This window comes from Felis catus, chromosome D4 (genome assembly GCF_018350175.1).
Source record: "Felis catus isolate Fca126 chromosome D4, F.catus_Fca126_mat1.0, whole genome shotgun sequence".
In the NCBI taxonomy this organism is placed as follows: domain Eukaryota; kingdom Metazoa; phylum Chordata; class Mammalia; order Carnivora; family Felidae; genus Felis; species Felis catus.
In genome coordinates, this window is record NC_058380.1 from 72389006 (window position 1) to 72408389 (window position 19384).

Sequence of the window (19384 nt, forward strand, 5' to 3'; positions counted from 1 at the left end):
CATTTTTGAACAAAAATTTGAAAACTACAAATATGTTATCATGGGCTTTCCTGAGTGAATACTGGAGGATACTGTTCAGGTAAGTCAATCCAGATGGCATATCTGAGTTGTAAGAAAGAATAAAAAGTTGGGGCGCCTGAGCAGCTAAGTCAGTTGAGTATCTGATCCTTGATTTCACCTCAGGTCATGATCTCATGGTTTGTGAGATCAAGTCCCACATCGGGTTCTACGCTGCCAGTGCAGAATTCTCTCTCCATCTCTGCCTTTCCCCCACTTGCACTCCCTTTCTCTCTCTCTCTGAAACTAAATAAATGAACACTAAAAAAAATAAAGAAGGAATAAAAAGTCTACAGTTACACATGGTTTGATCTAAACGAATATTTATTATATAAAACAATACTAACAAGTTGCCTGATTAAAAAAATTTTAAGGGGCACCTGGGTGGCTCAGTTGGTTAAACGTCCAACTTTGGCTCAGGTCATGATCTCACAGTTTGTGGGTTCAAACCCCACATCAGGCTCTGTGCTGACCATTCAGAGCCTGGAGCCTGCTTCAGATTCTGTGTTTCCCTCTCTCTGCCCCTCCCCTGCTCACACTCTCTCTCTCTCTCAAAAATAAACATTAAAAAAAAAAGTTTTGGGGCGCCTGGGTGGCGCAGTCGGTCAAGCGTCCAACTTCAGCCAGGTCACGATCTCGCGGTCCGTGAGTTCAAGCCCCGCGTCGGGCTCTGGGCTGATGGCTCAGAGCCTGGAGCCTGTTTCCGATTTTGTGTCTCCCTCTCCCTCTGCCTCTCCCCCGTTCATGCTCTGTCTCTCTCTGTCCCAAAAGTAAATAAAAACGTTGAAAAAAAAATTAAAAAAAAAAAAGTTTTAATTTTAAAATGTAACAATTGGGGCGCCTGGGTGGCGCAGTCGGTTAAGCGTCGGACTTCAGCCAGGTCACGATTTCGCGGTCCGTGAGTTCGAGCCCCGCGTCAGGCTCTGGGCTGATGGCTCAGAGCCTGGAGCCTGTTTCTGATTCTGTGTCTCCCTCTCTCTCTGCCCCTCCCCCGTTCATGCTCTGTCTCTCTCTGTCCCAAAAATAAATAAACGTTGAAAAAAAATTTTTTTTAATGTAACAATAATATCATGAGTTAGGAGAAGGTAAAAGAGGGTAAAAGCAGTTAAACTTCCCTAAAAGTTCTTAAGTTATGTAAGGAAAGGGTACACTATCAGTTAACTTTCGATTTTGGTAAAATAAGTATGAAAGTTAAAAATCATAGATACAAACACAAAACAGTACTAAATTCCAAAAACAGCAAGAAAAACAGAATAATAAACAAAAAACATTACTTCAACAAGTATTTTTGAATGCCTATTTCATGTCAGGCATAAACATATATAAACTAAATAGAAGAAAAAAATCTACCCTGGTGAAGCTTAATTCTAGTGATAAAAATAAAATAATAAATACAGTAAAAAACTACAAGTAAGAAAGTGATAAATACTATAGAAATCAGAATAGGGGTGCCTGGGTGGTTCAGTTGGTTATAGGCCCGACTTCGGTTCAGGTCATGATCTCGGGTTTGTGAGTTCATGCCCTGTGTTGGGCTCTGTGCTGACAGCTCAGGTCCTGGAGCCTGCTTCGGATTCTGTGTCTCCCTCTTCTCTGCCCTTCCCCATCTCACTCAAAAATAAACAAACATTAAAAAACCTTAAAAAAATAGAATAGGAAGAATCAGGAGCACTGAGGGCTAGTCAGGGTAGGTCAAAGGCAGCATGAAAAAAACTGAGGGTACCTGAGAGAAAAGTACTCCAGCTAGGGGGAATAACTAGAATAATCTAGAGGTGGGAACATACTTAAAATGTTTTATAAACTGGAGGGACTGTCAGTTTGGTGAGCAGAAAGAGTGGGGCGGAGGGGGGCGGGGAGGGTACTGACAAAGATATTTAAAAAGTAAAATTGGAGTGCATGGTATAGGGCCTTGTAATCCAATATAAGGATGTGAGCATTTACTCTGAAAGAAAAAGGAAGTTTTGGAGGGCTTTCAGTCAGCATTAGACTGAAATTGATAGGACTCACTTTTCTTTTTTAAAAGGGATTATGTAAAGTTTTGACATATAGTTAAAACATGTGAAACTATCATCACAATCAAGATAACAAATATTTCTTCATTTCAAAAATTTCCTTGTGCCCCTTTGTAATCCCTCTCCCTCCAAACCCTGTCCCTAGGTAACCACTGATCTGCTTTCTGTCACTATAGACTAGTGTGCATTTTTCAGACTTACACATAAACAGAATCATACAATAGGTGTTCTTTAAAAAATCTGGTTTCTTTAATTCAGAATAAAGTTTTGTCTGGCTTCTTTCAATCAAAATAATCTGGTTCTCCTTATTGATATATTCCTGTGTATTTAAATAGCATTTCATCATATGGACAAACTATACTTTAAAATACTCACCTGTAATAAAATATTTCTAGATTTTGGTCATTACAAATAAATTGCTAAGGACATTTCTACACAGGTATCTGTGTGGATATGAACTTTGATTCCTCTTGGATAAGTGATCAGGTAGAATGAGTGGGTCATAATGCAGGCACACATTTAACTTTTAAGGAAACTGTCCAAGTCTTTGCTAAAGTGGTCTTACCTAAATTTTACATTGCCACCAACATAGTACACCAGTGAAAGATGATCCACATCCTTGATACAGTAAACCTTATAAAATCTAGCCATTCTAATGGGCATGTGCCGCTATCTTATAGTGATTTTAATTTCCACTTCCCTGATGACTGGGGATAAGCATCATTTCAGGTGCTTGTCGACATTCATATGCCATTTTTTGTACACTATCTTCATATCTTTTGCACATTTTTTCTTGGTTTGTTTTCTTCCTATTGAGTTATAAGAGGTCTTCACATAACTTGATATAACTACTATGTCTGATATATGTGCTGCAAAGGTTTTCCTTCAAGTCTGTAGCCTGCCTTTGATTTCCTTTTTTTAAAAAATTTACTTCTTTCTTCTATTACTTTATTTTAATATTTATTTTTGGAGAGCACAAGCAGGGGAGGGGCAGAGAAAGGGGGACAGAGGATCTGAAGCAGGCTCTGCACTGACAGGCTGACAGCAGTGAGCCTGATGTGGGGCTCAAACTCCCTAACTGCAAGATCATGACCTGAGCCAAAGTTGGACACTCAAATGACTGAGCCACCCTAAAGTTTATTTTTGAGAGAGAGAGAGAAAGAGAGAGAGAGAGAGAGAGAGAGAGAGAGTGAGAGAGAGAGAGAGAGAGAGTATAAGCATGGGAGGGGCAGAGAAGGGGGGAGAGATAGAATCCCAAGCAGGCTCTGTCAGCACGGAGCCCAATGCAAGGCTTGAACACAAGAGTTGGACACTTACCCAACTGAGCTACCCACGTGCCCCTGCCTTTGATTTTCTTGATGTTATCTTTCAAGCACTGTTAACATACAGTGTAATATTAGTTTCGTGTGTATATTACAGTGATTCAACATTTCTATATTCCCTACATCACCCAGTGCTCATGACTACAAGTGCTCTCCTTAATCACCATAACCTATTTAAACCCCCTCCCCCACTCTGGTAACCATTCGTTTGTTCTCTGTAAGTAAGAGTTGGGGGTGGGGTGCTCGGGTGGCTAAGTGACTGACTCTTGATTTTGGCTCAGGTCACAGTCTCACTGTTTGTGAGTTCAAGCCCCGCATCAGGCTCTGTGCTGACAGTGCGGAGCCTGCTTGGGATTCTCTCTGCCCCTCCAATGTGCTCTCTCTAAATAAAGAAACTTAAAAAAAAAAAAAAGAAAGAAAAAAGAGTTCAGGTGCCTGGCTGGCTCAGTCAGAAGTGCATGCAAATATTGAGCTTGGGGTGATGAGTTCAAGTCTCATGTTGGGTAAACGGATTACCAAAAAAACAAAAACAAAAAAACCAAAACCAAACAACCAAACCAAACAACCAAACCAAACAAACACAAATTAAAGTCTGTTTATTGATGCCTTTCTCTTATTTCTTCCTTTGTTTTATATTAGATTCTACATGAGTGAAATCATGTGGTAGTTGTCTTTCTGACTTATTTCACTTAGAATTATACTCCCTACCTCCATCCACGTCATTGGAAATGGCAAAATTTCATTTTTTATGGCTGAATAATATTCCATGTGTACACACATTCTTTTGCATGTTGCTGTCCAGTTTTCCCAACACTGTATGTTGAAGAGACTCTTTTTCCCATTGGATATTTGTTTCTCCTTTGTTGAAAATTAATGGACCACACAATCGTGGGTTTATTTCTGGGTTTTCTCTTCTGGTCTATTGACCTATGAAGTCCAGAATTATGATGTCCCCTGCTTTGCTTTTCTTTTTCAAGACTGCTTTGGCTGTTTGGGGTCTTTTGTGGTTCCATACAAATTTTAGGGTTGTTTGTTCTAGTTGTGAAATCTGCTCTTGGTTTTTGATAGAGATTGCATTAAATGTATAGACTGCTTTGGGTACTACAATCATTTAAAAATATTTGTTCTTTCAAAACACGAACATGGAATGTCTTTCCATTTCTTTGTGTTGTCTTCCATTTCTTTCATCAGTGTTTTACAGGTTTCAGAGTACAGGTCTTTTACCTCTTTAGTTAAGTTTATTCCTAGGTATCCTACATAAGATATCTTAAATTATTTTTGGTACAATTGTAAATGGGATTGTTTTCATAATTTCTCTATCTGCTGCTTCATTATTGGTATACAGAAATACAACAGATTTCTGTTCTTTCATTTTATATCCTACAACTTTACTGAACTTATCAGTTCTAGCAGTTTGTTGGTTGAGTCTTAGGGTTTTCTATATATAGTATTATGCCATCTGCAAATATTAAAAGTTTTACTTCTTCTTTCCCAAACTGGATGCCTTTTCTTTCTTTTTGTTGTCTGATTGCTGTGGGTAGGACGTCCAGTACTATGTTGAATAAAAGTGTTGACAGTAGACATCCTCGTCATGTTCCTGACCTTAGGGGAAAAGCTTTCAGTGTTTCCCCATTAAGGATGATGTTAGCTGTGGGTTTTTCACACATGGCCTTATTTACATTAGGCCCTCTAAATCTACTTTGTTGGGCACTTTCATCAAGAATGGATGTTGTGCTTTGTCAAATGATTTTTCTGTTATTTACTGAAATGATAATATGGTTATCCTTTCTCTTACTGATGTGATGTATGATGTTGATTGAAATACGATTATTGAACCACTTTTGCATCCCAGGAATATCCCACTTGATTGTGATTTAAAAAAAAATGTATTCTTTAAAGCAGTTTGCTAGTATCTTATTGAGAATTTTTGCATCCATGTTCATCAGGGATATTGGCCTACAGTTCTCTTTAGTGGGTCTTTATCTGGTTTTGGTATCAGGATAATGTTGGCCTCAGGGAATCAATATGGAAGTTTTCCTTCCTCTTCTATTTTTTGGAATAGTTTGAGAACAGAAGTTATGAGTTTTTCTTTAAGTGTCTGGTAGAAACTGCCTGTGAAACCATCTGGTCCTGGGCTTTTGTTTGTTGGGAGTTTTTTGATTACTGATTCAATACCTTGACTGGTTACTGACTGTTCAAATTTCCTATTTCTTTCTGTCTCAGTTTTGATAGTTTATAGGTTTCTAGGAATTTAACCATCTCTTCTAGGTTGCCCGGTTTGTTGGCATATAGTTTTTCATAATATTCTCTTACAATTGTTTGCATTTCTGTGGTGTTGGTTTTTTCTCCTCTCATTTGTGATTTGGTGTCCTTTCTTTTTCTTTTTCTTGGCAAGTCTGACTAAAGGATAATCAATTTTACTGATTATTTTCCAAAGAACCAGCTCCTGGTTTCATTGATCTGTTCTATTGTTTTTTTGTTTTTAGTTTCTATATCATTTATGTCTGCTCTAATCTTTATTATTTATTTTCGTCCTTCTGCTGGTTTTCGGTTTTGTTTGTTGTTCTTTTTCTACCTCCTTTAGGTATAAGGTTAGGTTGTTTATGTGAGATTTTTCTTGCTGAGACAGGCCAGTATTACTATGAACTTCCCTCTTAGAACCGACTTTTACTGCATCCCAGAGGTTTTGGACTGTTGTGCTTTCATTATCATTTGTTTCTATGTACTTTTTAATTTCTTCTTTTATTTCCTGGTTGACTCAGTCATGGTTTATTCGCATGTTATTTAGCCTCAATGTGTTTATGGTCTTTCCAGATTTTTTCTTGTGGTTGAAAAGATGCATGGTATCATTTTGATCTTTTGAATTTGCTGGTTTGTTTTGTGGTCTAATATGTGGTCTATTCTGGAGAATGCTCCATGAGCACTTGCAAATAATATGTATTCTGCTGTTTCAGGATGGAATATTCTGAATGTATCTGTTAAATCCATCTGTTCTGGTATGTCCTTCAAAGCCACAGTTTCCTTGTTGATTTTCTGTTTACATGAACTGTCCGTTGGGGTAAGTGGGGTGTTAAAGTCCCTTACTATTAGCATATTACTATCAATTAATTCCTTTATGTTTGTTAATAACTGTTTTATAGTGTATTTGGGTGCTCCTATGCTGGGTGCATAAATATGTATAATTTTTGTATCTTCTTGTTGGATTGCCCCCTTTTTAATTACATAACATCCTTATTTGTTCTTTACAGTCTTTGTTTTTAAGTCTGTTTTTGTCCAATGTAAGTACTGTTACTCTCTTTCTTTTGAGATCTGTTTGTCTGACAGATGTTTCTCCATCCCTTCACTTTCAAACTGAATGTGTCTTTAGGTCTAAAATGAGTCTCCTGTAGGCAGCATTTAGATGGGTCTTGTTTAAAAAAAATTTTTTAAATGTTTGTTTATTTTTGAGAGAGAGAGAGAGAGAGACAGAGTGTGAGTCGGGGAGGGGCAGAGAGAGAGGGAGACACAGAATCTGAAGCAGGCTCCAGGCTCTGAGCTGTCAGCACACAGCCCAACACAGGGCTCGAACCCATGAACCGCGAGATCATGACCTGAGGTGAAGTCGGACGCCCAACCAACTGAGCCACCCAGGCGACCCTAGATGGGTCTTATTTTTTAATCAATTCTGTCAATCTCTGTTTTGATTGGAGCATTTAGTCCATTTACATTCAAAGTAATTATTGATAGATACGTGTTTATTGCCATCTTATTACTTATTTTGTGGCTGTTTCTGATTTTCTCAGATCCTTTTTCTTTTCATGTTTTGCTGATTTTCTTTAGTGATATACTTGGATTTCTTCCTCTCTATTCTTTGAATGTTTTATTAGTGGGTTTTGGTATATGGTTACCATTAGGTTTGTATATAACTTCTTCTGCATTGGTTTAAACCTTACAGTATAGGTCTAAAGATCTATTTCAAGAAAGTCAGTTTGTCAGTATGGTACAAGATACAGAAAAAAATTTTTAATTTTTTCAGTATGAATACCTATGTGTCTAAAAACTTTTTGAAAAGATTTTCTTTCCCTATGGAATTTTACACTGTTGAAAAATCAACAGATGTATTACATATAAATGAGACTATTTCTAGACTCTGTATTCTGCTCTATTAATGTAAATCTATATATCCTATATACACTACCAAACTGGCTTGATTTCTGCAGCTTTACATTAAGTCTTTCATTAAGCAATTATTGTAAATACTTTGACTATTTTAGATAGCTTTTAAAAAAAATATTTATTTTAGAGAGAGAGCACACGAGAGAGCGCACATGCAAGCAGGGAGGGAGCAGAAAGAGAGGGGCAGAGAATCCCAAGCAGGTTCCATGCTATCGGCACAGAGCCTGACGTGGGGCCCGAACTCATGAACCAGGAGATCATGACCTTAAAGGAAATCAAGAGCTGGACACTAAACCAACTTAGTCACCCAGGCGCCCCATGCTCATTTCACATATGAATAAACAAAAGTGCAGAGAAGTTAAACAATTTGCCCCAAGTCACACAGATTATAAATAGTAGGTCTAGAATTAGAATCTAAAAAGTATGATCCTGGGGCGCCTGGGTGGTTCAGTTGGTTAAGCATCCAGCTTTGGCTCAGGTCATGATCTCACGGTCCATGGGTTTGAGCCCCGCGTCAGGCTCTTTGCTGATAGATCAGAGCTTGGAGCCTGCTTCGGATTCTGTGTTTCCCTCTTTATCTTCCCCTCTGCCGCTTGCACTCTTTCTCTCAAAAATAAACATTTAAAAAGTATGGTCCTGAGGAATAAATATAACAAAGCATGCACATATTTGTGGAGTCACCTAAAGTCACCAAACTCTTTGGAAAGACATTAAGGAACATTCAAAAAAATGAAGAGATGTACAATGTTCAAAGACGGTTAAGACTGTATTGTAAAGATTTCAATTATCTTCTACGTGATTTATAAAGTCAATGTAATCCAAATGAACTCTAACAGCTTTTTCCTTGAGGATGTGACATGTTGACCCTAAAATTCATAGGTAAAATGATGAAGAAGTGCAAAGACATTCTTGAAAAATAAGGTAAAAAGATTTATTCTGTCAGGTATTGAGACTTGTGGTGATGATTAAAGGAGAGACTAATAAAAAAGACCCAGGAATAATACCCACAAAACAACTTAAGCAAATATTCAGCTGAAGTTAATGCTATGTGTTAACAACTCTGAAACCACGCTCTGTGTATTACAAGATTGAGCAAATAAGTAAACACATTGAAGCTAATAGAAACTAAATATCTCATTCTTGATGCAGGGAGCTAACAGTATGAAAAGGGTGCGGGGATTGGAATTGGAGGTATTAGTTAAAATTTGTGGTTTTTAACCACACAGAGACATGTATTTATGAAGCACAAAGAAATACATTTATGACCTACACATACATATGAATCCCAGTAATGTTCATTTAAACTGCCTAGAAGCAATGATGTTCCTATCAACAATGAGCACATCTAATGCCTGAGTATTGATTTCAAAAAACCATTTCTAACTAAAAGGAACCGGGCCTCCATGGAGAAGTAGCCGATTGCAGCACTAAGGGAGGGAAGGTAAAGAAGAGCTGAAATATCTTCAACCAGAAAGTTAGGAAATGTTCAAACGAAGACAGGGATATGTCAAGGGCCACAGAAGCCACTGTGAAAGGGCTCCCACTGGCCAAACCTGGGACAGGTTGAACATAAAATGAAAAATCACAGCATAAAACCCACAGAATAAGAAGAATCTATAAGACCATGGGAATGCAAGCTGGTGCAGCCACTCTGGAAAACAGTATGGAGGTTCCTCAAAAAACTAAAAATAAAACTACCCTACGACCCAGCAATTACACTACTAGACATTTATCCAATGGTACAGGTGTGCTGTTTCGAAGGGACACATGCATCCCCATGTTTATAGCAGCACTATCAACAACAGCCAAAGTATGGAAAGAGCCCAAATGTCCATCGCTGGATGAATGGATAAAGAAGGTGTGGTATATATATATACAATGGTGTATTACTTGGCAATCAAAAAGAATGAAATCTTGCCATTTGCAACTATGTGGATGCGACTGGAGGGTATTAGGCTAAGTGAAATTAGAGAAAGACAAATGTCATATGACTTCACTCATATGAGGACGTTAAGAGACAAAACAGATGAACATAAGGGAAGGGAAACAAAAAATATAAAAATAGGGAGGGGGACAAAACAGAAGAGACTCATAAATATGGAGAACAAACAGGGTTAACTGGAGGGGTTGTGGGCTAAATAGGTAAGGGGCACTAAAGAATCTACTGATATTATTGTTGTACTATATGCTAACTAATTTGGATGTAAATTAGAAGAAAATTAAATTAAAAATTATAAAAAAATCTGTAAGACCACATTGACAAGAAAAAATAAATGAGTGATAAATAAGCATAGAGACCTAATGCACAGTATAATGAATTTTGACAGACATTATTACATATAAATGTATCGAAGTAACATGTTACACACCTTAAATTCACACAATGTTAGATGTCAAATTTATTCAAAATGAATGAATAAATAAATGAAGGGAGTGGTGGTAAGAAAAAAGTCCTTTATAATAAAATTACAGCTAATAAACATTAAAGGAATGATGAGATTAACAAATCTCCAATAAGGTAACCATCACAGTAACAACAATATTTGGCAATGGATGATACAATTCAAGAGTGAAAAGCGATAGGGAACAGGATATTTATATAGTCTCAATGTATCACCCTACAAATTACAGAGAAAAATAGTAATTTACTGGGAAGAAACTTTGCAGAAATCATGTTAGTAAGTGATCAAAGTTAGTATCATAATGAATTAGATAAACTGGCATCCTATGTCTCCTGATGTAACCAACTGAGAAAGACACAACTCTGTTTTAGCCAAAAAAAACCCAGACACTCATATTGAGAGACATTCTATGAAATACCCAACCTGAAATCTTCACCAATTCAAATATCATGAAAGACAAAGAGTGAGGAAATGTTCCAAATTAAAGGACTCTAAAGAGACTCCAAATAAATTAGCCTAATACTGGTTTGGGTCTTTACCAGAAAAAATTCTCTTATAAAGAACATTACTTTTGCAACAGGCAAATTTCTAAAAGGTCTATGGATTAGATCATAGTATTATATAAATGTTTATTTCCCAATTTTGATAAGTGACCTGTGTTTACGTAAGAATGTCCTTATTCTTAGAATATACACACTGAGGGGCGCCTGGGTGGCTCAGTCGGTTAAGCGTCCGACTTCAGCTCAGGTCGTAATCTCACGGTCCGTGAATTCGAGCCCCACGTCAGGCTCTGTGCTGACAGCTCAGAGCCTGGAGCCTGCTTCAGACTCTGTCTCCCTCTCTCTCTGACCCTCCCCCATTCATGCTCTGTCTCTGCCTCAAAAATAAATGTTAAAAAAATAATTAAATAAATAAAATTAAAAAAGAAAATACACACTGAGTATTAAGAAGTAAAGAGGCATCATGCCTGCAACTAACTCTCTAATAATTAAGGGGAAAAAGAAAAAACAACTATCCACCTCTTCCATATAATCAGAGAGACGATGAAGTAAATGTGGCATGATGTTAATTGAGGAATCTTGGATGCTTCTGGATATAAGGGAATTTCTTTGTACTAATCTTGCAACTTCAACTATTTCAAAACAAAATTATTAAAATACTATAAAGTTTATTTATATTGAGAGAGAGAGACAGTGAAGGTGGGGAAGAGGCAAAGAGAGAGGGAGACACAGAGAATCCCAAGCAGGCTCTGCATTGTCAGCATGGAGCCCGACACGGAGCTCGACCTCACAAAACTGAGATCATGACCTGGGCTGAAACCAAGAGTTGAATGCTCAACCAATTAAGTCACCCAGGTGGCACTAAAATACTATGAACTTTAGAATGTAGGTATATGGGGTTTTTGCAAGATGGCGGCTTAGGAGGACGCTGGGCTCACCGCACGTCCTGCTGATCACTTAGATTCCACCTACACCTGCCTAAATAACCCAGAAAACCGCCAGAGGATTAGCAGAACGGAGTCACCGGAGCCAAACGCAGACGAGAGGCCCACGGAAGAGGGTAGGAAGGGCGGCGAGGTGGTGCGTGCTCCACGGACTGGCGGGAGGGAGCCGAGGCGGAGGGGCGGCTCGCCGGCCAAGCAGAGCCCCCGAGTCTGGCTTGCAAAAGCGGAGGGGCCTGACGGACTGTGTTCCCACAACAAGCGCGACTTAGCATCTGAGAGGTCATAAGTTAACAGCTCTGCTCGGAAAGCGGGAAGGCTGGAGGACAAAGGGAGGGAGAGCTGCTGAGCCCCCTGACGACAGAGCCCAGTTTGGTGGGGAACAAAGGCGCTCACCAGCGCCATCTCCCCCGCCCATCCCCCAGCCAAAATCCCAAAGAGAACCAGTTCCTGCCAGGGAACTTGCTCACTCCGCGCAAACACCCAACTCTGTGCTTCTGCGGAGCCAAACTTCCGGCAGCGGATCTAACTCCCTCCCGCTGCCACAGGGCCCCTCCTGAAGTGGATCACCTAAGGAGAAGCGATCTAAGCCTGCCCCTCCTGCCCCCGTGCACCTTACCTACCCACCCCAGCTAATACGCCAGATCCCCAGCATCACAAGCCTGGCAGTGTGCAAGTAGCCCAGACGGGCCACGCCACCCCACAGTGAATCCTGCCCCTAGGAGAGGGGAAGAGAAGGCACACACCAGTCTGACTGTGGCCCCAGCGGTGGGCTGGGGGCAGACATCAGGTCTGACTGCGGCCCCGCCCACCAACTCCAGTTATATACCACAGCACAGGGGAAGTGCCCTGCAGGTCCTCACCACGCCAGGGACTATCCAAAATGACCAAGCGGAAGAATTCCCCTCAGAAGAATCTCCAGGAAATAACAACAGCTAATGAGCTGATCAAAAAGGATTTAAATAATATAACAGAAAGTGAATTTAGAATAATAGTCATAAAATTAATCGCTGGGCTTGAAAACAGTATACAGGACAGCAGAGAATCTCTTGCTACAGAGATCAAGGGACTAAAGAACAGTCACGAGGAGCTGAAAAACGCTTTAAACGAAATGCATAACAAAATGGAAACCACCACAGCTCGGCTTGAAGAGGCAGAGGAGAGAATAGGTGAACTAGAAGATAAAGTTATGGAAAAAGAGGAAGCTGAGAAAAAGAGAGAGAAAAAAATCCAGGAGTATGAGGGGAAAATTAGAGAACTAAGTGATACACTAAAAAGAAATAATATACGCATAATTGGTATCCCAGAGGAGGAAGAGAGAGGGAAAGGTGCTGAAGGGGTACTTGAAGAAGTAATAGCTGAGAACTTCCCTGAACTGGGGAAGGAAAAAGGCACTGAAATCCAAGAGGCACAGAGAACTCCCTTCAGACGTAACTTGAATCGATCTTCTGCACCACATATCATAGTGAAACTGGCAAAATACAAGGATAAAGAGAAAATTCTGAAAGCAGCAAGGGGTAAACGTGCCCTCACATATAAAGGGAGACCTATAAGACTCGTGACTGATCTCTCTTTTGAAACTTGGCAGGCCAGAAAGAATTGGCACGAGATTTTCAGGGTGCTAGACAGAAAAAATATGCAGCCAAGAATCCTTTACCCAGCAAATCTGTCATCTGTCATGTAGAATAGAAGGAGAGATAAAGGTCTTCCCAAACAAACAAAAACTGAAGGAATTTGTCACCACTAAACCAGCCCTACAAGAGATCCCAAGGGGGACCCTGTGAGACAAAGTCCCAGAGACATCACTACAAGCATAAAACATACAGACATCACAATGACTCTAAACCCGTATCTTTCTATAATAACACTGAATGTAAATGGATTAAATGCGCCAACCAAAAGACATAGGGTATCAGAATGGATAAAAAAACAAGACCCATCTATTTGCTGTCTACAAGAGACTCATTTTAGACCTGAGGACACCTTTAGATTGAGAGTGAGGGGATGGAGAACTATTTATCATGCAACTGGAAGCCAAAAGAAAGCTGGAGTAGCCATACTTATATCAGACAAACTAGACTTTAAATTAAAGGCTGTAACAAGAGATGAAGAAGGACATTATATAATAGTTACAGGGTCTATCCATCAGGAAGAGCTAACAATTATAAATGTCTATGCGCCGAATACCGGAGCCCCCAAATATATAAAACAATTACTCATAAACATAAGCAACCTTATTGATAAGAATGTGGTAATTGCAGGGGACTTTAACACCCCACTTACAGAAATGGACAGATCATCTAGACACACGGTCAATAAAGAAACAAGGGCCCTGAATGAGACATTGGATCAGATGGACTTGACAGATATATTTAGAACTCTACATCCCAAAGCAACAGAATATACTTTCTTCTCGAGTGCACATGGAACATTCTCCAAGATAGATCATATACTGGGTCACAAAACATCCCTTCATAAGTTTACAAGAATTGAAATTATACCATGCATACTTTCAGACCACAATGCTATGAAGCTTGAAATCAACCACAGAGAAAAGTCTGGAAAACCTCCAAAAGCATGGAGGTTAAAGAATACCCTACTAACGAATGAGTGGGTCAACCAGGCAATTAGAGAATTAGAGAAGAAATTAAAAAATATATGGAAACAAACGAAAATGAAAATACAACAATCCAAACGCTTTGGGACGCAGCGAAGGCAGTCCTGAGAGGAAAATACATTGCAATCCAGGCCTATCTCAAGAAACAAGAAAAATCCCAAATACAAAATCTAACAGCACACCTAAAGGAACTAGAAGCAGAACAGCAAAGGCAGCCTAAACCCAGCAGAAGAAGAGAAATAATAAAGATCAGAGCAGAAATAAACAATATAGAATCTAAAAAAACTGTAGAGCAGATCAACGAAACCAAGAGTTGGTTTTTTGAAAAAATAAACAAAATTGACAAACCTCTAGCCAGGCTTCTCAAAAGAAAAGGGAGATGACCCAAATAGATAAAATCATGAATGAAAATGGAAGTATTACAACCAATCCCTCAGAGATACAAACAATTATCAGGGAATACTATGAAAAATTATATGCCAACAAATTGGACAACCTGGAAGAAATGGACAAATTCCTGAACACCCACACTCTTCCAAAACTCAATCAGGAGGAAATAGAAAGCTTGAACAGACCCATAACCAGCGAAGAAATTGAATCGGTTATCCAAAATCTCCCAACAAATAAGAGTCCAGGACCAGATGGCTTCCCAGGGGAGTTCTACCAGACGTTTAAAGCAGAGATAATACCTATCCTTCTCAAGCTATTCCAAGAAATAGAAAGGGAAGGAAAACTTCCAGACTCATTCTAAGAAGCCAGTATTACTTTGATTCCTAAACCAGACAGAGACCCAGTAAAAAAAGAGAACTACAGGCCAATATCCCTGATGAATATGGATGCAAAAATTCTCAATAAGATACTAGCAAATCGAATTCAACGGCATATAAAAAGAATTATTCACCATGATCAAGTGGGATTCATTCCTGGGATGCAGGGCTGGTTCAACACTCGCAAATCAATCAACGTGATACATCACATTAACAAAAAAAAAGAGAAGAACCATATGATCCTGTCAATCGATGCAGAAAAGGCCTTTGACAAAATCCAGCACCCTTTCTTAAGAAAAACCCTTGAGAAAGTCGGGATAGAAGGAACATACTTAAAGATCATAAAAGCCATTTATGAAAAGCCCACAGCTAACATCATCCTCAACGGGGAAAAACTGAGAGCTTTTTCCCTGAGATCAGGAACACGACAAGGATGCCCACTCTCACCGCTGCTGTTTAACATAGTGCTGGAAGTTCTAGCATCAGCAATCAGACAACAAAAGGAAATCAAAGGCATCAAAATTGGCAAAGATGAAGTCAAGCTTTCGCTTTTTGCAGATGACATGATATTATACATGGAAAACCTGATAGACTCCACCAAAAGTCTGCTAGAACTGATACAGGAATTCAGCAAAGTTGCAGGATACAAAATCAATGTACAGAAATCAGTTGCATTCTTATACACTAACAATGAAGCAACAGAAAGACAAATAAAGAAACTGATCCCATTCACAATTGCGCCAAGAAGCATAAAATACCTAGGAATAAATCTAACCAAAGATGTAAAGGATCTGTATGCTGAAAACTATAGAAAGCTTATGAAGGAAATTGAAGAAGATTTAAAGAAATGGAAAGACATTCCCTGCTCATGGATTGGAAAAATAAATATTGTCAAAATGTCAATACTACCCAAAGCTATCTACACATTCAATGCAATCCCAATCAAAATTGCACCAGCATTCTTCTCGAAACTAGAACAAGCAATCCTAAAATTCATATGGAACCACAAAAGGCCCCGAATAGCCAAAGGAATTTTGAAGAAGAAGACCAAAGCAGGAGGCATCACAATCCCAGACTTTAGCTTCTACTACAAAGCTGTCATCATCAAGACAGCATGGTATTGGCACAAAAACAGACACATAGACCAATGGAATAGAATAGAAACCCCAGAACTAGACCCACAAACGTATGGCCAACTCATCTTTGACAAAGCAGGAAAGAACATCCAATGGAAAAAAGACAGCCTCTTTAACAAATGGTGCTGGGAGAACTGGACAGCAACATGCAGAAGGTTGAAACTAGACCACTTTCTCACACCATTCACAAAAATAAACTCAAAATGGATAAAGGACCTAAATGTGAGACAGGAAACCATCAAAACCTTAGAGGAGAAAGCAGGAAAAGACCTCTCTGACCTCAGCCGTAGCAATCTCTTACTCGATACATCCCCAAAGGCAAGGGAATTAAAAGCAAAAGTGAATTACTGGGACCTTATGAAGATAAAAAGCTTCTGCACAGCAAAGGAAACAACCAACAAAACTAAAAGGCAACCAACGGAATGGGAAAAGATATTCGCAAATGACATATCGGACAAAGGGCTAGTATCCAAAATCTATAAAGAGCTCACCAAACTCCACACCCGAAAAACAAATAACCCAGTGAAGAAATGGGCAGAAAACATGAATAGACACTTCTCTAAAGAAGACATCCGGATGGCCAACAGGCACATGAAAAGATGTTCAGCGTCGCTCCTTATCAGGGAAATACAAATCAAAACCACACTCAGGTATCACCTCACGCCAGTCAGAGTGGCCAAAATGAACAAATCAGGAGACTATAGATGCTGGAGAGGATGTGGAGAAACGGGAACCCTCTTGCACTGTTGGTGGGAATGCAAATTGGTGCAGCCGCTCTGGAAAGCAGTGTGGAGGTTCCTCAGAAAATTAAAAATAGACCTACCCTATGACCCAGCAATAGCACTGCTAGGAATTTATCCAAGGGATACAGGAGTACTGATGCATAGGGCCACTTGTACCCCAATGTTCATAGCAGCACTCTCAACAATAGCCAAATTATGGAAAGAGCCTAAATGTCCATCAACTGATGAATGGATAAAGAAATTGTGGTTTATATACACAATGGAATACTACGTGGCAATGAGAAAAAATGAAATATGGCCTTTTGTAGCAACGTGGATGGAACTGGAGAGTGTGATGCTAAGTGAAATAAGCCATACAGAGAAAGACAGATACCATATGGTTTCACTCTTATGTGGATCCTGAGAAACTTAACAGGAACCCATGGGGGAGGGGAAGGAAAAAAAAAAAAAAAAAAAAAAGAGGTTAGAGTGGGAGAGAGCCAAAGCATAAGAGACTGTTAAAAACTGAGAACAAACTGAGGGTTGATGGGGGGTGGGAGGGAGGAGAGGGTGGGTGATGGGTATTGAGGAGGGCACCTTTTGGGATGAGCACTGGGTGTTGTATGGAAACCAATTTGTCAATAAATTTCATATATTAAAAAAAAAAAAGAATGTAGGTATATATATTTATGATGTGAGAGGAACAAAGGATTTCTTAAACAAGACACAAAAAACATAAATATAAAAGAAATGGCAAATAAATTTGACTAAATAAAAATACCATAACAAGAATAAACCAGTAAGCCAAAAATGGAAGAAACTATTTGAAACACATATAGCTATAGCCAACAAAGGACTATTGTGTGGGATATATATAAAAAGAATTTCCACCAAAAAAAAAAAGAAAGAAAAATAAAAAGAAAAGAAAGAAACAAGACAGCAAACACAAAAATAGGTAAAAAAAAGTTAAAACAGAAAATTCATAAGGGAGAATGGCCAATAAACAAATAAAAATATGTTTCACCTCATGGGTAATCAGGAATATCTCACTGCAGCATTGTCCATAATGACCTCAAACTAAAACAATCCTAATGACTATCAACAACAGAATGGATAAACAAACTGTGGTATATTCATTCAATAGATATCTATACATTTGATGCTACTGAGAATGAATAAGCAACAGCCATTTATATATATATATATATATATATATATATATATATATATATATATATATATATATATATAAATATGGATGAATCACAAGTCAACAAAAGAAAATGAAGAGCATGATGCCATTTACATAAAATTCTAAATAAAGGAGAAAAAATCTTTAAATTAACACTTAGAGCTGCATAATGAGTGATAAGAAAAACATACACAAGGAAAAGGCAGAAAAGCAAAAGAATGAATATCATCAAATTTGAGACTGATCATCCTGGGACAGGAAGGGAAGGAACATACATAATCAATGAGAGTGCTACAAACACTGCTTCTTCAGGATATATAAATATATTATTTCTTAACCTGGATGATAACTACATGGGTGTTAAAATATATATTTGCATATTTTAGAAGATTTTCTAAAGGTATAGTGTATTATCACTAAAAACAGGGACAGAGTGCTTATGACTTAACCCTACGAGCAGTAAAGAACCTTTAAAAAAAGAAAGAAGAGATAGTAAGGAAAAAGTCAGGAGAGTGGTATTGCACAAGCCAAGAGAAAAGAAGGGAATAGTGAATCATGTTAAATATTAGCAAGAGGCAGAGTAAACTTTCACATAATATGCAAAAAAGTATTGTTCTCTGTTGATGAATCAGCTCTCTTAAGATGTAGACATTGCAATGACTAAGGATTTATTAAAACGATGAAAAAGACTGTTACTACTCTGTTATTTTATACTCAGAAACCAAAATTCTTGATCATAATTGAAAAATGTCCTCCTCCCATAATGTATAATTAATTACATCAAAAATATATACTCAATTATTGGAATAAGTACAGTTCTGCATTTGATAGCAAAGTTTTGGTAAACTTGAATGACAGCCTCAATTTCTATCATGTATTCCTGAAATGGTGATTACAAAAACCTCTGGCTCTGCCAAATCAGACATGTAAGTAGAGGCTGGTAACAAGTATAAAACACAAAAGTTTGGTTAGACCAAGACAGAAACTTTAACAGTTCAGGAACATGAACTGAACAATTCACTTGTCTTTCTCAGTTATAAATAACAGAAAGCTTTTACTTGAAAATAAAGTTACAAACTATTTTCCAGAAAATTGGACATGTGGCTAAGGATTCATTTTTCTCACCTATAAAATAAATATGGACTAAATATCACTTAACATCTCAATGAGCAATATTTTATGGTGTCATCTGGGAAATGAAAACTAATCACAAAAGGTAATAACATTTAATACTTTATCTAGATAATAAACCACACCTTCAAGGGCTGCAAAATCCAAAAGTAGCATATATCAACCTAATGATATACCCAACTGAGCCATCCATTGCTTCTTCCTTTACATAATGATTTGTTTTAAAAGTACAAATATATTGGTAACTAATTTTATTTAAAAAAAAAATTTTTTTTTAATGTTTATTTTTGAGACAGAGACAGAGCATGAACAGGGGAGGGTCAGAGAGAGGAGGAGACACAGAATCTGAAACAGGCTCCAGGCTCCGAGCTGTCGGCACAGAGCCTGATGCGGGGCTCGAACTCACGGACCATGAGATCATGACCTGAGCCGA

At 38.4% G+C, this 19384-nt stretch overlaps 1 protein-coding gene across 11 annotated transcripts in view; it reads right to left on the bottom strand.

The window, feature by feature from the left end:
* PTBP3 (polypyrimidine tract binding protein 3) overlaps positions 1-19384 on the bottom strand; it is a 126833-nt gene that overhangs the window by 21584 nt on the left and 85865 nt on the right. The gene's annotated exons all lie outside the window — the stretch shown is intronic.